This window comes from Paramormyrops kingsleyae, chromosome 8, assembly GCF_048594095.1.
Source record: "Paramormyrops kingsleyae isolate MSU_618 chromosome 8, PKINGS_0.4, whole genome shotgun sequence".
Classification (NCBI taxonomy): Eukaryota; Metazoa; Chordata; class Actinopteri; order Osteoglossiformes; family Mormyridae; genus Paramormyrops; species Paramormyrops kingsleyae.
The window spans coordinates 4,970,476-4,989,343 of NC_132804.1; the positions used below are offsets into that span (position 1 = coordinate 4,970,476).

The window sequence follows — 18,868 nt, forward strand, 5'->3', positions numbered from 1 at the left end:
TCTTTTAACGACATCAGGCATTGAGCAGCTGCTATGTATATTACAGATTAAAGTTCAGTCTTACCTTGAGAGGAAGCAGGCTTTTGATATTTTTTTCTAGAATTATATTCCCTATACGGGGTATATTCCTGAATGTTAAGCAGACCAATTTCTATATATGGATTTAGAAAGCAAAATAGGTCTCCTTAATTTTTGGGGATTTTTTAAAGTGTCCTTTAACCACGGCACTGCTGGGTACTGCTTATTCATTCCACTATTCAGCTTTAAAAAGAAATAAACTCTTCTGTTGATTAAAGGTAATTTCTGGAGCTGAGCGGCACTCTGCAAACTGCGAATGGTGGCTGTTTTAAGGGTTTCTCTCGACCCATGTTGGTATAATTCTAGCAGTAATATGCTTGTCAGCTGAAGGAGTATATTATTAAGACCTGGGGAATCTGAGTGATTAAACTTCCCTTGTAGTGAGAGGCTTGAATGAAGAGCCACCTGAGGAGTAATGAGCATAGCCAGTGGTTACCATGGTGATGCAGCGCAGCACAGTGGAAGAACTTTGGGGAAACTTGTTTTTAAATGCAAAAATGGCAAAATTATTTTTTTTGTACTTTTTTAAAAATGTATTTATTTTGTAAAATCTGAACCCCATACAATGTCATGCATCTTTTAACCAGCATTTGGTAATTCAGGTCCAGAGAGTAAAAGTCTACACAGGGATTTTGTTTCAACCAACCAGTGGAGTACTCAGTGACTGTGACTCTTTATGCTTAACTGGTTGGTTGAAACAAAATCTTGGTCTGGATTTTTACTCTCTGGACCCGAATTACCCAACTCTGCGTTTAAATGCCATGGAGCCTGTCCCAGGCAGCGCTGAGCCCAGGACAGGGGTACACCCTGGATGGGATACCAGTCCGTCACAGGGCACAGGGTTGGGATACACCCTGGACGGGATGCCAGTCCGTCACCGGACACATGCAGAGAAATGCTCTGTGGGCAATTTGGAGACACAAATTATTTAGCCATGCATAAATTATTATTATTGTTTGTCTTCAGACTGGGGAGAAAACACATCTGAAGCTGAAATATTATGTGAAATTCACACACACACACACACACACACACAGACAGCAGAGGCAGGATTCAAACGAGGAGGACGCTGCTTCCCGTGAGCTGCATCACGAAATCTCGACGTTTGAAGTAAGACGAGATTTGATACCGTAATGTGGTGTTGAAGCTGGGTGTTCCCTGTTTCATTCCCTTTCCAAAAAAGTTCCTCCTGTAATTAATTCAATTCTTGCTGTGTTCTTGACAGCGAGACTCTCGCCCCTTAGAGGAGCAGAATTAATCACAGCAAGTCTGCTATCTTAATTAAATCTTTTCATGTCACAGATTTTGCACAATAGAGCTGAAAATCTCTGTCATCTTATGGGTGCTTAGGATGGAGCGATACTGTGATGTGAAGAAGGTGTAAACGGGTTCTTTGTGGCCATGGCTATGCAGAGTGTGCAATAAAACCTCTAAGTGTTGCAAAACCTTGCAGAGGACCTCAGAACGTGCTTTGTCCAGTGGCTTGTCACGCTATTAGAACAAACTTTTAATATGGAAACGCAGACACCCACTTAAAATTTTCAGAGAAATTTTCTTTTTTTCACACTTACAAAGCTTGTTAACATAATGCATAACTCTTATGTAAGATTCGAGATTAAGTTGGTAGTGCTAATTAATTCAAAAGTGAAGAAACAAATTTAGCATGTTTGGACATTTTCTGGCATGCGTCATCGCTGAGCGTTTCCCAGCGTGTGACAGCAGAAGTCAGCACTGGATGTCAATGCTGTTCAAGACGATCACCTCACATGCTCTGGTGAAGAGACTGGGAAGACAATAAGTAGGTGCTGGAAATTGTGGGAGATTTATGTTAGCTGGTTACTACAGATTGACTGACAGATGTCTTTACGGACTTTTCAGACATGAGGGGTGTGGCTTTCATTTCAGGCACCTGGATAAGCCCATGGGTGTTACTGTATGTCACGAGACAGTCTGCTCATTGTTGCTGAAAATGGTTTATAGGAACACCACATAACCAACATCGTAATGACGAATAGCTCAGAGTAAATTACCTGTTAATACCACTAGTAGCCACTCTAGGGACCTCTGTGTTCTCATGATAGATGTTAATGTATCTTAAACGTGGAAAATGTGTCAGCTGATATTTTATAGTCTTTGTGAGATTCCACTCAAGCAGCAAAGCTCTGGAAAGACAAATCCCCGCTGCATTAACTAGCATGTCCCAGTTCCTCAAGCCAAAAAGGAGAAGGTGCCTCTTAATAGCATTTAAGTGTGTATTTCTGAAACAGCCATTGGGTTAGGGGATTACCAGCTGTTCACAGCAAGCTCTCTTTTCATAACAGGTTACTGTTTCAATTTTTTATTAAAAAGGATAGCAGGGAAGTCATTGTTTTTATCTAAAATAAGTAGTCTAAAACTATATTTATGGGTGTCTGTGCAAGAATGGTAGTAAAGATGCCTTTATGCAAAGTACAATGCATCATTGTTTATCTGGGTATGTGCCACAGTGTGTGTATAAGTTATTCAAGAAGATAGTAGACCTGATTTTTTTTTTTTAAATATCCATGTACGGATCTGTCAGTGGGCTAAGATGCATCTTTTTCGTTTGTGATTGACATTTTATAAAATTTTCTTTGTAGCATCTTTTGTATGCTTTTGAGTGAGATGAGATGGCAAAGTTAATACGGATGCTTCATGATGTTAGGTAAGCAAACATGATGTATCTCAAACATTATGTGTCAATCAATCAATCAAAGTTTAATTTGTCGCATACACAGGTGTACTCTACACATTTGCATCAGTATTTTTAAGTATGCATACGGATTCGATTTGGAATGAGTAATCGTGTCATGTCTTTTTGTGAGTATTCACAGAACAAGTACCAAGTACCAGATACAAGTATATTATAAGGACACAAATGACTCAGCATTTTGGGGAGTAGCCTGTCTTTTGATCACCTGATGATTTGCAGTGCATCTCAGTTTAATAGCTATAACTTCTGTGCTTTTTTGGAAAAGCTCAGTTAATGCACTTTGGGTTGCAGCTTGCTTTTAAGATCCTTAACAGGATGATTGAAAAGCCACAAATATTGTGCTACCCTCTGTCTACTTGGCCAATCTGAACCTTTCCTAAGTAAGTAAGTAAACCTTTCCAGTTGATTTACGTCTCTGAACGGTTATGCAGTTTGTACGATAATAAATTAATGCCTGCATAAATTATGTTAAGTGAATGAAAGGATATTCCGGCACCAATTCTTGTCCTATATTTATGGGTTTTTCTAGTCTTTTTGGAACAGTAACTCCAATTTAAGACCAAATTTGTTAAGACTTTGAATGCTTCTTCACTACTTCATTTTCACAGGCTGTCTTGGCAATAATGCCTGTCAATCTGAGTCGATACTTTTTATAACCTCCTTGTCTCTGGGCTCGCAGACACCACCTGGTGGTTGGAAGGATCATTTCAAGGAGTTTATCAGTCTGGAATGCCACAGCTGTAAATCTCTGGAGGTTTGGACACTTAATTTGAAAAGCTAATTGTAATTCACAATAGCCTAGCAGTTTTATTTAAAATTTTGAAGTGTGTGAACATTGTCAAGGGGTCTAATAATATTAATTTCAGATATATAAAGTTTAAGAAACAGTGTTTACGCATCTTATTTCAATTGGAAGGAACGCCGTTCTCTGATTTATTTGTTCTGTATGGCCTTATTTAGGAATTGCCTTCTTTAATTTTGATGCAGATCTACTAGTTGACCCTTTTGTAAATAAACTAATGACCACGAGAAAGCTATGGAGGATGAAGCCCTGCTGGTTTAATAAAAACAGCCCTAGAGTGTGTAATTGTTAGAGGGTGGTTAGAGAGTCTGTTTTGTATGCAGACATGGGTGCGTTGCAGAGAAGTGGCCCAGATCAGCCTCATCTGCATAATGAAAGCTACTGTCATGTCCAAAGTAGACGAGGCAGGCCGTCAAAATGCTGGGGAGTCGGATGGAACACTTACAGTAACTCCTTTATTGAATTCTTATCTTAACCCTGGAAAGGAAGGAGGAAAAAGGAAAGGTTGCACCGCATGAGCAATGTGTATCTCATGGGCGTTGGAGCAGGCTACTCCAGTGAGGGTTTGGTGTGCAGACAGATGGAATTCCTAGGGCTGCCCCTGAGTGCTGGCTCCAAGGAGAGCAGCCCGTCAGCCGTGTGGGCTGTAATGTTTCGGGCCATTTCTCATAGCTCCAGCCAGAAACCCACAAATGATCTGTTTGCAGCGAGTAGCAACTCGAAGGAGCCAGTTCGTCATTGTACTCAAAACTGGAAGCTGAGGCAAATCCCACTGAGACAACATAAATAATACTAAAAACAAAAAAAAAAATATCCAAAGAGCTTGTCTTCTTCCATCTTGCAACAACACTTCAGACACATTTAAACCCTCCTATACACTCTGATGCTGTGCTTTTCTGGGCCTGGACTGCATGCGGCTGAACACCCAGTATAAAAAATGATACTTTTAGCTGTGAGCAGCCCTTCTTGGACACAACTGCATTACGGACCATATAATATGTATGGAGGTGGACAGAGTCTTTTGAGCTTGAAGTTTTTATTCTTTATTGCTTGATGTAAAATGCTTTAAACAGACAAAGAATGTAAAGAATGCAGGATAGTATAAGCCTTATAAAATGTTAGAATAGACGGTAGGATTAATTCTGTATGTATAGTGTTTATATCCTATTCTACAATATCCTCCACATCATAATCATTATAATAACAATCAATGATCATAATAATAAGAATAGCAAGCAAAGAAACGAATGAATGTGTTTTCAAATATCTTCCCATGTGCTCGATCATTTGATCTCTTTGCCCATTTTCTGTTAAACCAAATGATTCATGGCTTTTGAATTTGATAGACTGATCTCCAGAGGACACAAATTTGCCACTTTGATTTAACAGTTGCCGTGATGAGTTTGATTCACTAGATTTGGGAACTAAATGGAAGCAAATGAGGTGATTTGTGTGCTAGTATTGTGTGCTAAAGAGATGTCAAAATATAATGTTTCTTTTGACAGCTTTTTTTCTTATGATTCCAGAGAGAAGTTTGAAATTTAAAGGCCCCAAGTTGTTTTTTGTTTTTCACCCATTTTCATCGTTTTACACCCCAAGCTTGTCGTTTGTTTTCTGTTTGCATGTATGTACTTTTTTGCCAAGCTGCCATAGAAAACTGATATGGTCTTTAAATAATTACACATTTTCCTCTGTGACAATTACGAGAGGAACAGGGTTTTGCAGTCTGGTAACCAGAGTACAAGCAGATATTAGTGCCCTCAAGCTATGAGTTTGCTATGTCAGGTGCAAAGCTCAGTTTTGCAATTGTAAAATTATATTCATTTGTCTTTCAGGATGAGATTTGGATAATTGCATTCTCTGATGTGTTTGTGTAGATCTCCCCACTCCGGAGCACATCTGTTTGAGGTTGGCTTAATTAATCAAAGCATTTGGCTCTATTGTTCGTATGCATGACAAATAGTTAGGAAACTTTCAAAATATTTTCCGATTATCGCAGTTTAAGTTCTGCACTTAATGTCATGTTTTCCCTTCCAACCACATATGCTGGTCAGGGTCTTGCAGATGTCCTGCTTTTTACATTGAGATCAAATTGATATGAGCTTCATAACAAAGAAGTGTGATTTTTGTGGTACAACCTGTCAGGACCTTCCTACTGTATGCAGCTACCCAAAGCATTAAAAGTCCTGTTTTCTGAATGGACTGTTACACTGCCGGGACCTGTGTTTTCTCAGGATTGTGCTAGATGAGGGGTCAGAGGTCGATGGGCTTCCTCTCAGCAGGCTACACACATACTGTACCACACAGCTAATGTCCACACCGATACATCTGTGCATCAGCAGAGTCCCACCAGACAATGCAAACTGGCCGCATTTTCTGCATTTAAAGCGAATCACTGCAGATATTTTCCCCTGCTTCTAGTTCATCCGTATTACAGTGGCAAGATTTTATTTATGGATCATTATTAAAGAGCCTGTGAGGTCACTTTCCATGTATGCATGATCTGCTTTTTGAGTTTGTCAGGCAGTGAAAGGGGTGTGACTTCTTCCCGCAGAAGCAGCCGTCTGTTTCAGTCACGCCATATGTTCCCCAGCCCCAGGTGGGACAGGAAGCAGCTCCGCAAGGGGCACAGAGCTGCGGCCTTCTGCCGCTACCAGCTCGTAGCTGTTCTGGAGAAGCACGCTCACAGACACAAAGAATTTCTAACAGGGACGGGAAAATTCTGCATTTCACATCGCTGACATCAAGACTGGCTTTCCAGCTGAGTCTACATGAATTTTTTTTTTTAATGCGAATTCCACACAGACGGTATACGTGACTCATATTTTTATAGGCAAAGTCTTTCATATCCAAAAACATCTTACGCATTTTGAACTATGAATTTGAAAAGAAAATGTGCCTTTTGACTTGTGGCTCTGAATTTTGTTGGATGGTAAAAAGCGGAATTCGATAAGCTCAGCAAATTATCAGCGTATTTCTAACCCTGTTTCGAACACCCACACGTGCGTTCAAACACCACACATTTCTCTTTGACTGGCAGCATAATAATTTAGGCATGACATTACAGATACTTATATTAAAAAATAAAGTTCTGACACTTTCTAGTTTCTAATTAGTGCAATGAAAAGATAAAGACTGGTGAATGTGAGGACAAAAATGCACTTCGGAATCATAAGGTGGAAATTAGTAATCATGAAACAAAATATAAAATGCTACTTTTACTGCTTGTCAATTTGCACCAAAGATTTTTCTAAGATGCAGCTAAGGATGAATGTATGAAATAATCAAATTTTGGCCTGTAACTCTTCCCCCCCCCCCACTTCACACACACACACATACACACACACACACACACAAACTCACATCCCGATGCTAGGATTGACACAGTCCATCATTCATCCACTTTCAATACCCAATTATAAAAAAAAAACAAAACATATATGCAGAGAATGCATGCTGCTGGTTGGTTTTCACTGGTCTGCGTTCCAGAAACAGGAAAAATAAATATATTATTTACGCTTCAGAGATCGGGAGCCCAGTTCAGCCCCGAGCAGCTCAGCTTTGCAATGAATAAGTAACAAGCAGGATGCTCTGAGAACAAGTGCATCTGATGAAGCTGCAGAGGAAAGGGCCCAAATTGTGATGAATCCAATCTGAAGAGCTGTCATCTCCCTGGTAAAAGCGAACAGTGATTTCCTCTCCATTGTGGGATATTATTTGGAGAGGAGCCTTAAACTAATTTTCAGTGTCCAAAGTGAATCTAGGCACAGTTTCTTTTGGCTCAGACAAATGATGATCACTGCTTCTTTTACATAAGGCTGTCTTTGATCCTTTCTGTGCTCATTGTATTTTCTAGGGCATGAAAGTATATGATAACTCTGGGGTTCAGTCTATATAATGGTTACTTTGGAAACATCAGCCTTTCACTGTAGGGTGTTCGGAAGCTGATGTGAAACAACGCAATACACCAGCTGCTTCCCCGACCTTCAGGGCACTGTGTGCCTGACGGCTGTGTAATTGGACTGCAGTAAGGTTTGAAGTTACACTACAGTGCGTTTACAGAAACTCCTTCTGATTACAGTTTACCGGTATGAGTCCAGTGTATTTTATAACTGAAGATATTTTCTAAAATGAATTGCTGGCCTGGCCCAGGTGAAAGATATAGTTTGCTTCAATAATAATGGCCTTATAATACAGTAGAAATAGAAAAGTTATAGACACTGGGCCTATTTATCCTCTGCCATTCAGACACGAGGCATTTCAGCAATTCTGTAGGATTCAGCATTTTACTTTGCATTTTTTTCATTAATTGGCTATTATTGTGCACCGAATACAGAATTTATCACTCCATTATTATCTTCGAATCTTTATTAGGTTCACCACATGTAACAAACCTCCCTGAGTCTACAACACAAGATCTGCTAGTTGTATTGAGCTAAAAACGCATAGTGCTTTTTCAGGCTGTTCATCGTTTTAGTTCAGCCAGAGATTGGAATAAGATGGCAAAATTGCTGAAACAGCCAGGTTTTATCAGTGCTGCTGAGTCCCTGTGCCCTGTATCTGATTCATTGTCTTCTTGTTTTTGAAGGCTTCCAATTTCCCGCGCTCTCTATCTGTCTGTTATTGTCCTGGTGTGATGGGACCTCTTGGTCAGATCACACGAGGCGCAAGTACAGTAATGCTTTGAAAGATAGCCGATATTTTTTATTGTAGGATTTTCCAGTGACATGAGTAAAGCTGACTAAAGGATCCTAAGTTTAAAAATTAATCTACTGGAAGAAACTTTATTCAATGTATGTTTTGTAGTTAAGCTTATGGAGCGGACATAAGACATAAGGTTTTGGACATATTCGTCAGGTGAATTTGTCGCTACTCTTGTGCATTTGCATCTGCATTTATTTGATATTTAACTTTCCCTCAAGAGATTCAATTTTAAACTTAACTCGACTTCTGTTCAATTAGCAGACGCTTTTATCCAAAGTGACATAGGTTTTACGAAAGCAGGGTCAGACAATCCTTAGAGCAGTTGGGGTTAAGGGCCTTGCTCAATGGCCCAACCGTAAAACCACTCTGCCCACTACAGGATTTGAACCTATGACCTTGCGGAGCTGTAATCCACTGAGCCACATACAGTACCACCCACACTTCACCAGTGTCAGCTCCTAAAACTACATGGCATTTACAAAAACTGATGGACTATTGTTTTTTAAGTGTTATTTAGAAATTCATGAAAAACTTTAAGGTGATTAATATTCTGGTACTCATAGCTCATCCATTTGACTGGTCAGATGGCTGAAAAATGGCAGGGAGTTGGTGAGATAGCAGCCTCTTACATTTTTCTTGCTGCAGCGAAGGTCCATTGTGCTTGTGTGTCGCGTCTCCATATTTCCATTGTTGAGCTCTCCGCTTGTGACAGGTGGTTTTCTGTTTTTCTTCCTAACCAGCTATCAAATTGATAGTGTTTTTTAGGAAGAATTGCAGGGGAAAAAAAAAACTGGCGTGAGGAAATGAGCATCTTATTTGCGGGTAAATATGTGAGCCGGTTCCACCAATTCCATAACCGATTCGCACCGTCGAAAGGGGGCCCAGCTGGGGCCAGGCTAGACCCTTACTCCATCTCCATGGAAACGTCCACCCCAGACCTCATGCACAATTCATGCTGACCTTTCCCTCTCTGACGAGGCCCTCTGGAAGTGTGGCTGGGCCCCGGCTCCGAGTCGGCAGCCTCCCTCGGCCCGATCGTATGTGCCTCCCCACCTTCCCAAGCAGGAGGGGCAGTTGTGTCGTAGAAACATGTACCATGAAATATTGATGAGGGTTAATGCCTTCCATAATCATTGGGGTTGGATGGGGGGCAGACAGCAGACAGAGTAGAATGGGGGAGGCGAGGGCCTAATTGGCGATGGCCCCTTTCCTGGGAACGGGAGAGGAGGAGGGATAATTGAGCCATCTCAGCACCCCTCCGAAGGCTACCACACACTTCTTGTAGGTCACGTCCACATCACAGCTTACTGACGGGCTTGTAATTTTCTACATCATACTAATTTATTCCCTCGTTGTGTTTTTATTTTGCATATTATGTTGCCTTGACGTCAGACATACAATTATTTTTTACTCATTTCAGATTTCTCATATAAACAAAACAAATCCATATTCACTGTAGCGCTATTTACTCGGCCGTAAAAGGTTTGCCAGTCGGTGGAAGGTGGGATTGTCGTAGGATGACAGGCAGCATTGTGGGAACTCGGGGTTTTGCTCAGTGACCAAAGCGGTCAGTTTATAATTACTAGTGTTCTGCATATGCTAATGTTACATCCATTCCATTGCCATAAATTACCCAAATTACCCGTAACCATTTTAATTGAGATTTGAATTTCTCAGAAGAAAAGAACAGAGAAGACAAAATTATACAGGAGATAGATTTTATCTTTTTTTCCATTTTATCGTGAGATTGAAGGACTTCCCACGGAATAGATCTGATGAAAGCTTGGTTGTGTAACGCACAGGTGTCCCCAGTTGCTTCTGATTGCCCTCTGTTTCATCACCGCCCTGTGGTGTATTTCCAGCAAACGGGTCCCCGCCGGGGGTGCAAACGGAAGCGGCCCCTTTTGCTCCTCGTCCACGGGCGTGAGCGGTTCCCGAGGAGCGTATCCGCTAATTAGAGCCTGAGTACTTCCTCTTTTAGGCTGCCTAATAAGAGCCAGTGCCCCGCGCCATTGGCTGCAAACCAGACTTTGACTTTAAAAGGCTACATGATGAAAATCTGGGCTTTGGGGAGGGAGGCCTTTCGTGGCAGTGCTGGGAGTATACTGGTGCTTCAGTGTGCAGGGAGTCAAATGGCACTGTGGCTGGAGAGCTGGGGCCATCCATCTGCTCCCTGTGTGTGGTAAGCTTGCCCGGGGAAAGGGTAGCATAGCACTGCAGCTGTTCCTCGACCTCTTCACACAGCAACAGCACATAACCAGGCGCCGTGCAGCCTTGCCTGTCTCTGAGCTGCCCATTCATACGTACATGCCACGGCTGTGTGTTGCTTGGGTGGAATTCTGGCATTAAACTGGCAGGGTTGGAGGTTTCAGTCTTGCCCTCATGACGTGTGCAGAATTTGCGTGTTTTCCTCGTGTTGCACACATGCGGTTTAGCAAAATGGCATCCCTAGCGTGTCAATCTGTGCATGTGTCCTGCAAAGGACTGGTGTTGTGTCCAGGAAGTCCCCCGCCCCGTGCCCTGTGCCCGATGGGATAAGCTCCAGCCCCCCACCATCCTGTACTGAATAACCGTTTACGGGATGCAGAGATAGATGGATGCATTCTTTGGTATTATATTTTGCTGAATGTTAAGTGTTTTGTTATCAAGATGTTATGACCTTGCAAATTTTCTTTTTATGCTTTTGATTTATACAGTGTTAAATGAGTGTTCTCATTTTAGATTTATATATATGTGCCTCAGCTAAAAAGATTTTTTTCCATCTCTGTTGCCACACAATAAATTATAGTTCTCATATACTACAATTGCCTGTTTTCCCTGTGTTTTGTGCCTTTTCTACAGTAATTCTGGCTTCCCCCCCAATTAAAAAACTTGTTATTGAATTGGCCTCTTTAAATTGCCCCTGTGTGCTTAAGTCCTCCACTGCCGTGTGCTCTGAGTTTCCTGGGTAGGCTGCAGTTCTGGATAAGTGGATGGATGGATGGATGGATGGATGGATGGACTTTGCATTTCCCTGCAATGCACTGATTGCACTCCTCATAATGGCAGCTCCTACAGATGCTACTGTAGTGGACTCAGGCGTTCCTGAAGGGACCCAGTGGGCGACCAGCGCATTAAAATCTGTTCTCAGCAGGTCAAAAACCCCAGTAGTAATATAAAAACCTATGAATAAATCTTGAATTCTGTTTTATGGGTCAAAAAACATGAATACCCAGCACACTATTGCCTTGACTCAATCTCTGTGCTTTCTTTTAAACATCATTTACATTTAGTAGCCTGGAGCACATTGAGATAGGCCTAATCATGTCTGTTTGACTGTCTCCTTCATATAACCCAGCTTGGAACTCTAATTAATGCCTTAATGTACAACGGTCCTATTTTCCAAAATCCCAGATCCCTCAGTTTTTAGCAGTTCCTCATTAATAGTAAGCATGGAGTTGGTCATTTGTTTGGGCAAAGGAGGTTCTTCACCCTACATTTGGCATACCGCAGTTCAGCATGTGTACGTGTGTCATTTTGGTCTTCGTACAATTCCTGGCTCTGGTATTTGTAACAACAGTACAGAGCTCCGTAAAAAGTTACATGTTCTGGTGAAACTAAGCAATGGTTGATGGAATAACAACTGTCGACGTGTGTTTCATTTTCCAAAATCTGAAATAGTTGCCAGTATGCTGCATGAGTGGAGGCAGCTCAGAGGAGGTACACAAAATAATTAGCACCTTAAGCATCAAAGTTTCTGGGTGTTGGGCTGTCAATAATTTCATTTTGCACATGACTAATTGGGTAAAGGATCTGTAACTGTAGCGGTTTTTATCTCCCATTGACAGCTGTCACCTGTTGGCTGTTTTAAGTGGGATATTTGGTCCCCACAATGTAATCTATACATGACCCACACACACACACACACAGTGGGCCCTTTCGGGTCTTCATTAATGGTGACACGTACAAAGTCTGGCAATGTGATCACAGTGTCACCCGTTTTCTATACACACATTTATAAGTAGCTTTACATTTTTACATCTGTATCTATGTTTCTTTTGTATCTCTTTTGTAACAGAATGCTTATAAAAGCAATTATACAATTTTTAATAAAGCAAGCTAATTTTGATTACAAGGGTTTAGATCAATGAGCACCAGCAATATACTTAATATTGTGCGGGTGACACTGCCAGATCAGGATTTAAGTAATTTATACTTTCGTGTCGATGTGTGGGTTGTCGAATGAATTACGTTTCATTGTGCTGTGACATTGTGCTCAGACTAATATCTCCTGTCATCCAGAACCAAAGCTAAAAGATTTTGCTTGTGAAAAGGTGGAAAAAAATGGAACTTCTTGTGGCCTTCAAATGATATGCTTATTATTGTATTAGTTGAGTTTACCGCTTGTGTTTTAGTGGCTTTTTCCATTGCTTACAGAGCTTCCTGTATCCATGAACTTCTCCAATATAGGGCTGTAGCAGTCCTGGACTTTGGCTGAGTGCACGTACCGCTAATTAGACGCAAGTCCATCCAAACCACATATCTCTGTATTGTGGGAGGAACTGGAAGAGACAGAGGAAACCGCGGAACCACAGGGTCTACAGTCCAGCCACACACATGCATACACACACAAACACACACACATGGACACAAACAGGTTTTATAATTATATCTTCGTGTCATTTCTATGGGGAAAACTCTAATCCCAATATGACAGCCATAACCCTACCCAGCCCTAACCGTAACCATAAGTAACTAAACTAAATATGAGACTTTAGGCATTTTTAGTTTTTTGAATGCATTCACAGATCTTTGTAGGGACCTGAACAACGGCCCCCTTAACATCAAAATAGCAGGTTGGGTCCCCATAATGTAATATAAACATAATCCATCCACACACACACACACACACACACACACACACACACACACACACACACAGGGTGAGACCAGACTCAAACCAATAGTCCATTTGCTTATTTCTTTTATTTAAATATATTTAACAGTTCGAGTGTGCCTTTGTATGTAATCATTACCTTAGTAAAGCCTTATTCTTTTTGCTGACTATGTTTTTTTGTACAAAAAAAATCATCTTTTGTATTATACAATTATGACTTCTGTTCTTGATCACTACCTAACAAAAAATCTTCAGTGCACTCTGCTTAATTAATACACTTCAGGTAAATAGGATTCCTCAGTGATCAAGGAAGAATTTCTCTCTCTTTTTAGTCATAAAAAAAAAAATTACAGTAACACTTTACGTGAGGTGGCACAAATATAGTACACACTTAATACATTAATGAACCTGTAACTAATTGCTAGTTACGTACTGATCACATGTTCGTTCATCATTAACCAATAATGAGAGTTTGTGTATTTCATGCATTAGTTCATGTTAGTTCATGACCTCTTCTTAAGTAGTAACTGAGTAACTAAGTTATTTGTGCCCCCACATAAAGTATTACCAAACCTACAAAGTGAAGATGGTTGCCGCCATAGTGTTCAAGTCAGAGTGTCTTTATCGTCATCTTCAGCTCTGATGCATCGGTCAAAAGCTGAGATGAAATGTCCTTCTCCTTGGTCAAATATTATTCCCGTTTCTCTCCCAGCATAGGATGAGGGACAGATGCCCCGACAAAGCAGCATGTTTAAGGATGTATTTTATGTTTATAAAGTATGTCCATCTGTGAAGTCCCTCGAATGGAACTGTGCCACACGGGAAGTCCTCGCATTTCTGTCATCACAAGGAGCCTATTGGATGTAATAGATAGACAGGTTGGCTGCACCTAGGGGGAAAAAAAAACAATCAGAGTGATACGGTGCCTTTGCCACTAAGGAGTATTGAGGTGAAAGAAGAAGCAAAACGCATTATCCAACAGCAGCCAGCAGAGAGCCCTCGTGTTGAATTACTCAATGGGCTTTAATGGGCTTTATTTTGAGAAACACCTTCTCTGCCCAGCATGGCCGCAGGAGGAGAGAAAAGAAGAAAATGAAGTGATTTATGATGCTATTGATCCAGGCAGCTGGATGTATCGATCGGGCCGGTGAGGTGGTCAGCATGTGGTCAGATCTGTACCTCTACACTCACGGGGGAGTAGCTCCAGTCCCTGATATGGATGCAGCTCCAATCCCTGATATGGATGCACGTGTGTGTCTCCGTGTTTTTGGTAAAATGATTGCGGGGAAGCAGATGAGGAACAGGGGCTTCAGAATCAGCAAGACAATGACTGGAGCTTTGTGCTCAAATTGCAGGTTAAACATTTAAGCCGCGCTTGTTTAGTTACTGTCGACTGTGCTCTGATTTCATGGTATTAAAAAAGCTTTGGTTGCTGGTGTGACCCAAGCATCAATTTTACACTTTTGCCAAATAGCCAACATTTTAAATGAGTTGGAATTTCTATCATCTGGCTGAGCGCAAGGTTTAGGTTAATGTTAAATTTATTGGCTGTTTGATAAGCAATGGCAGGGAGTCTAAGAGGGATATCTGCTTCTCTGTTTCGTCCTTTTAACATCAGAAGAGTGATTAAATACATGATGAGAGGGTGTCCCACGCCCACTCTGTTCTCCTTGTCTTTTCTTTGTGCATTTTCTTTGACTAATTCAATTTCCTTTCATGGCCATAAGCATGTGGTTAAATGTCACTGAATTGCCCATAGTGCTTTGTAGCATGAGCCATGTGATGGAGCAGCGCCTTCTGTAGGGCGGCCCCTGCCTTTTACGCCGCATTTCCCAGCCTACAAGCTCACGCAAGCTTCCGAGTTTCCAAGTTCATGCCGACTCTGTAATGGATCAGCAGGAATGGAAAATACAGGGATGGAAGTTCTGATGTGTTGGCGCAGTGGTTAGCGCTGTTGCTTCACCTTTTTGGGACCAGGGTTCGAGTCTCTGCTGTGGCTCCATGTGTGTGGAGTTTGCATGCTTCCTTCCACAGTCCAGAATATGCTAAGCTGGGGTAACCAGATGTCGGGGGGGGGGGGCGCTTTGAGCTGGGACAGAATTTGTAAGCAACTGTTTGAGTCAGAAGAACCTGGATTTCACTTAAGCACTGAGTTCTTGCTGTGTGCTGATTGGTCAGACTCCTATAATCATGCACGTGTCACTAATGCTAATGTGAAAAAGCTGGATGGGTCTTTAAATCAAGAACAGAAACCAGTCAAAACACAAGAAGAACTGAGCTATTTAGCTGAGCACAGGAGCCTTTCAGTGTTAAAGTAGTTTGCAAAACCTGAAGTAGCTCAGTGTGTCCCCCTTGACATGGATTATCTGGTCACCCTAGCTAAGGTGAATCGGAGTTACCAAATTGCCTGTAGGTGTGACTGTGTGAGTGAAGGGTGTGTGTGCATGTGCCCTGCGATGGGCTGGTGTCCATCCGGGGTTCTTCCCTGCCTTGCGCCCTGCGATGGGCTGGTGTCCATCCGGGGTTCTTCCCTGCCTTGCGCCCATAGCCTCCATGATTGGTTACAGAAGATGGATGGATGGATGAGGTGGGGAAGGAAGAGGGAATGCAGACATGAGAGCATAACAGATGGAAAGTTAAGCAAGAGATGCAAAACAATGCAGGAAAGCCAAAGGCGACTTACAGAAGGGAAGGGAGAGTCTGTGCTGAAGGCAGAGCAGTGAGGAAGAGCGCGGTGTCTGGAAGGCGTCGGAGACCAGCTGAGAAGGAGCTTCCAGCAGAGGCTCATGGCAATGGATGCACTTCTGCACCATATGTCACATGCGTACTGAGCAGTGGTGACTCACACGTCGAGGGAAGCGGTGAGATGTTTGGAGATGCTGCGCTTACGTTTGTGCTGAAGATGCAGAGTGACAGAAATGCTGTGTGTCCAGTCAAAGAAAAGTCTGGCTGCAGTGTAGACTTTCTTACCGTTATAGCCTGCCTTAACATACACTCAATTTGTTTTATACTGTCCTGGTACAATTTCAAAGATTTTATTGTTTGTAAACTACACATGTAATTGCCATTTGCTCGGTAATGTCAGTAAAGTCATTCCTAGTGTTCATGTGACCTCCCTAGACTGTGGTGTTGAATGTTTTCCAAGCTTTTGTAATCCACTGGAGTAGAATAACGAGTTGGACTGATTTGCTATCATTATTTAGGCCTTATTACAAGGTCTGTGGGTGTCTTTTGTATCAAAAACAAAATCCAGAGTTGAGATTGGGAGCTGGCACGGAATATTTAATGAATAGCAGACAACGGAGAATGAACAATCAGTGGGATGTTCTAGTTTAATAATTCCATTCAGCCATCCATCCATACATCTGTTACATTATACTTATTTACCACATGCTATTGTCCAAAACAGTCTACAAGTGACTTGATCTGAGGCACAGGATCCTAATCTGCAGAGTCTCCTCACCACTTAACAACGACGTGGTCGTGATGATCCCTAGCGTCTAGTCAGCAAGCATAATGCGGAAGGCGTCAGCTGTGAGTCCATTGCAGGTGGTTCTCAATACCAAGAACACAAAGATTGTACTTGTGGTCTTGCCAAGAACGGTCTTGCTGCGGTGCCTCCCAAGAATGAACTTGGGGCGCAATGCATCATGGGATTGTTCTTGTTTGGGGAGGATGCTGCCGATGTACCCTTGATATTTTGGGTGCGGCAAGAATGACATCCGGGGATTTTTATCATCTTCCGTACTTCTGTTCTTGAGTATTAGAACTGGTCTTCTGTAGTGTAGATAATGTAAAACCGGCACACAAGAACAAAAAGATGGTCAAGTACTCATATTGAAAAACACCCACACCGTCACACTCAGCAATTTTCAGACCATTGGTGTAGAAAAAAAATGTCATCTCTTTGGGCTTTCAATATTTTGTGAGTTTTTCAGTTAAAGGGAGTCATTTTCTGTTTGCTCACGACATTCTGTTCACTAATCCTTGAGCATTCAGTTTAATGTTTATTTTGCATTAATTCAGGCATTATTGTGTTTTTCCTCTTTACTAGTCTGTAATATTATATGTGAAAATGCAGATCACCATGCAGGCTCGTCAGACCAACTGTGCTGCATTCAGAACTGCAGACTAAAACCCTATTGCCCTCACTGTTAAGAAGTTGCATCATAATTTGCTGTTTGTGGAATTTCATATTTTACCGGTGCATGTAACATCCGTCCGTCCCTCAAAATGTTTGAATTTTCATTCATGGGGCATGAATTAATGCAGAATTTAATGGCCTTAACAAAATAATTAGTAATGACAAAAATACCTAAGAATGCATGGAGTGTAACGGTGAAGGCCTTTCTTCTTGTCAGCGTTCTTCTCAATCCAACTTCACACTTTGGGCAGTTCTGTGACTTCTGTAATGGTCACGGCCTTGTTGTATAACATGCTGTTTTTCACGTTTTTTTTTCTTTTTTTCCCTTTTACATAAGTCCTGTTATTCTTAGACTTTATTTTCTTGGCAGTAATGAAGATGAAGTGATTTTCTTCATCCCCTCTCTCGCCTCCCTTCTCCTGAGACCCCGCTATCTCTCTCTCATGCCTGCTCTCCCTTCCTCGTATGCTCCCTCTCGCTTTGCCAGCTTGGCAAAGAGACCATGAGCATGAGTATAATTTAAAAGCACCTTCCCTCATTTTCACCCAAGCTCCCTATTTTTTCCCGTCTCGGGCCCCTCACGCTATTCCATCTGCTCTCCACTCTGTTTACCGCTCTTCTGATTTCTCCGCTCCTTCCAGTTCTCTGCCGCGTTGCTCTGTCTCGCTTTTGTCTGCCTTAGTCACCCCTGTGCTGTACATCTACCCGTATTGTCAAGCCTGATACCTGTTATGAATTTATAAGTGTAATCGCCAAGCCTTATTCATCTCACCTCTGTTGTGTAGGATCACCAGCAGTAGCTTATCATTTAGCCAGACGACATCAGGCCATGTGACGCGCAATACGGCGATCGGCCGCCATCGCTGCGGCGCATGGTGTTATTGCGTCGTGATGTTTGCACTGACGAGTGACACCGGCGGGAGGTGCTGGGAAGCTTCTCACACGTAACGTTGAGCAGCAGCTGGTCGCTTTCAGGGGGCTGAATCTCACCCATTGTGACTCCTGTGTTTTTAAAGATTCTGCTTAGAAATGTTTAATTGCCTCTGCGTCTAAGGAAGCAGGGCATTCTTCATTTGAGGACATGTAATTAGAAATGCAGGGATGTAAGAAGGAGGTGGGTTGCTGTTAGACTTCCAGTAAACAGTCCCTGCATATGTTGGGGCCACATATCAGAAAGATGTGGATTAATATAAGAATAATCCTACCATTGGGCCCTCGAGCCAGGCCCTTAAACATAATCGCTCCAGGGACGGTCTGGCCCTGCTGTCTTCTCTATGTCCGCCTGAGATGCTTTTCCAACTGTCCTGAAATCGCTCCCACAGGTCAAACTCCTCCCAAACCATTTTTGCTGTGTTTTGGTCAGGTGCCCAAGTGATGTGGCGGGACACTGTCACTCTCCTTTCTTTATATACAATAAATGCAAACACACATGCACACATATCGCTACAATCATAGATATAAATGGCGGAGATTGTAGGGATCCAGTAACACTGTCATCAGTTATTAACTTCTATCTATATATATAGTCTATAC

The 18,868-nt window shown here is 42.0% G+C and overlaps 1 protein-coding gene across 11 annotated transcripts in view; it reads left to right on the plus strand.

The window, feature by feature from the left end:
- Positions 1–18,868, plus strand: part of LOC111853106 (agrin-like) — a 193,958-nt gene that overhangs the window by 89,561 nt on the left and 85,529 nt on the right. The window lies entirely within an intron of this gene.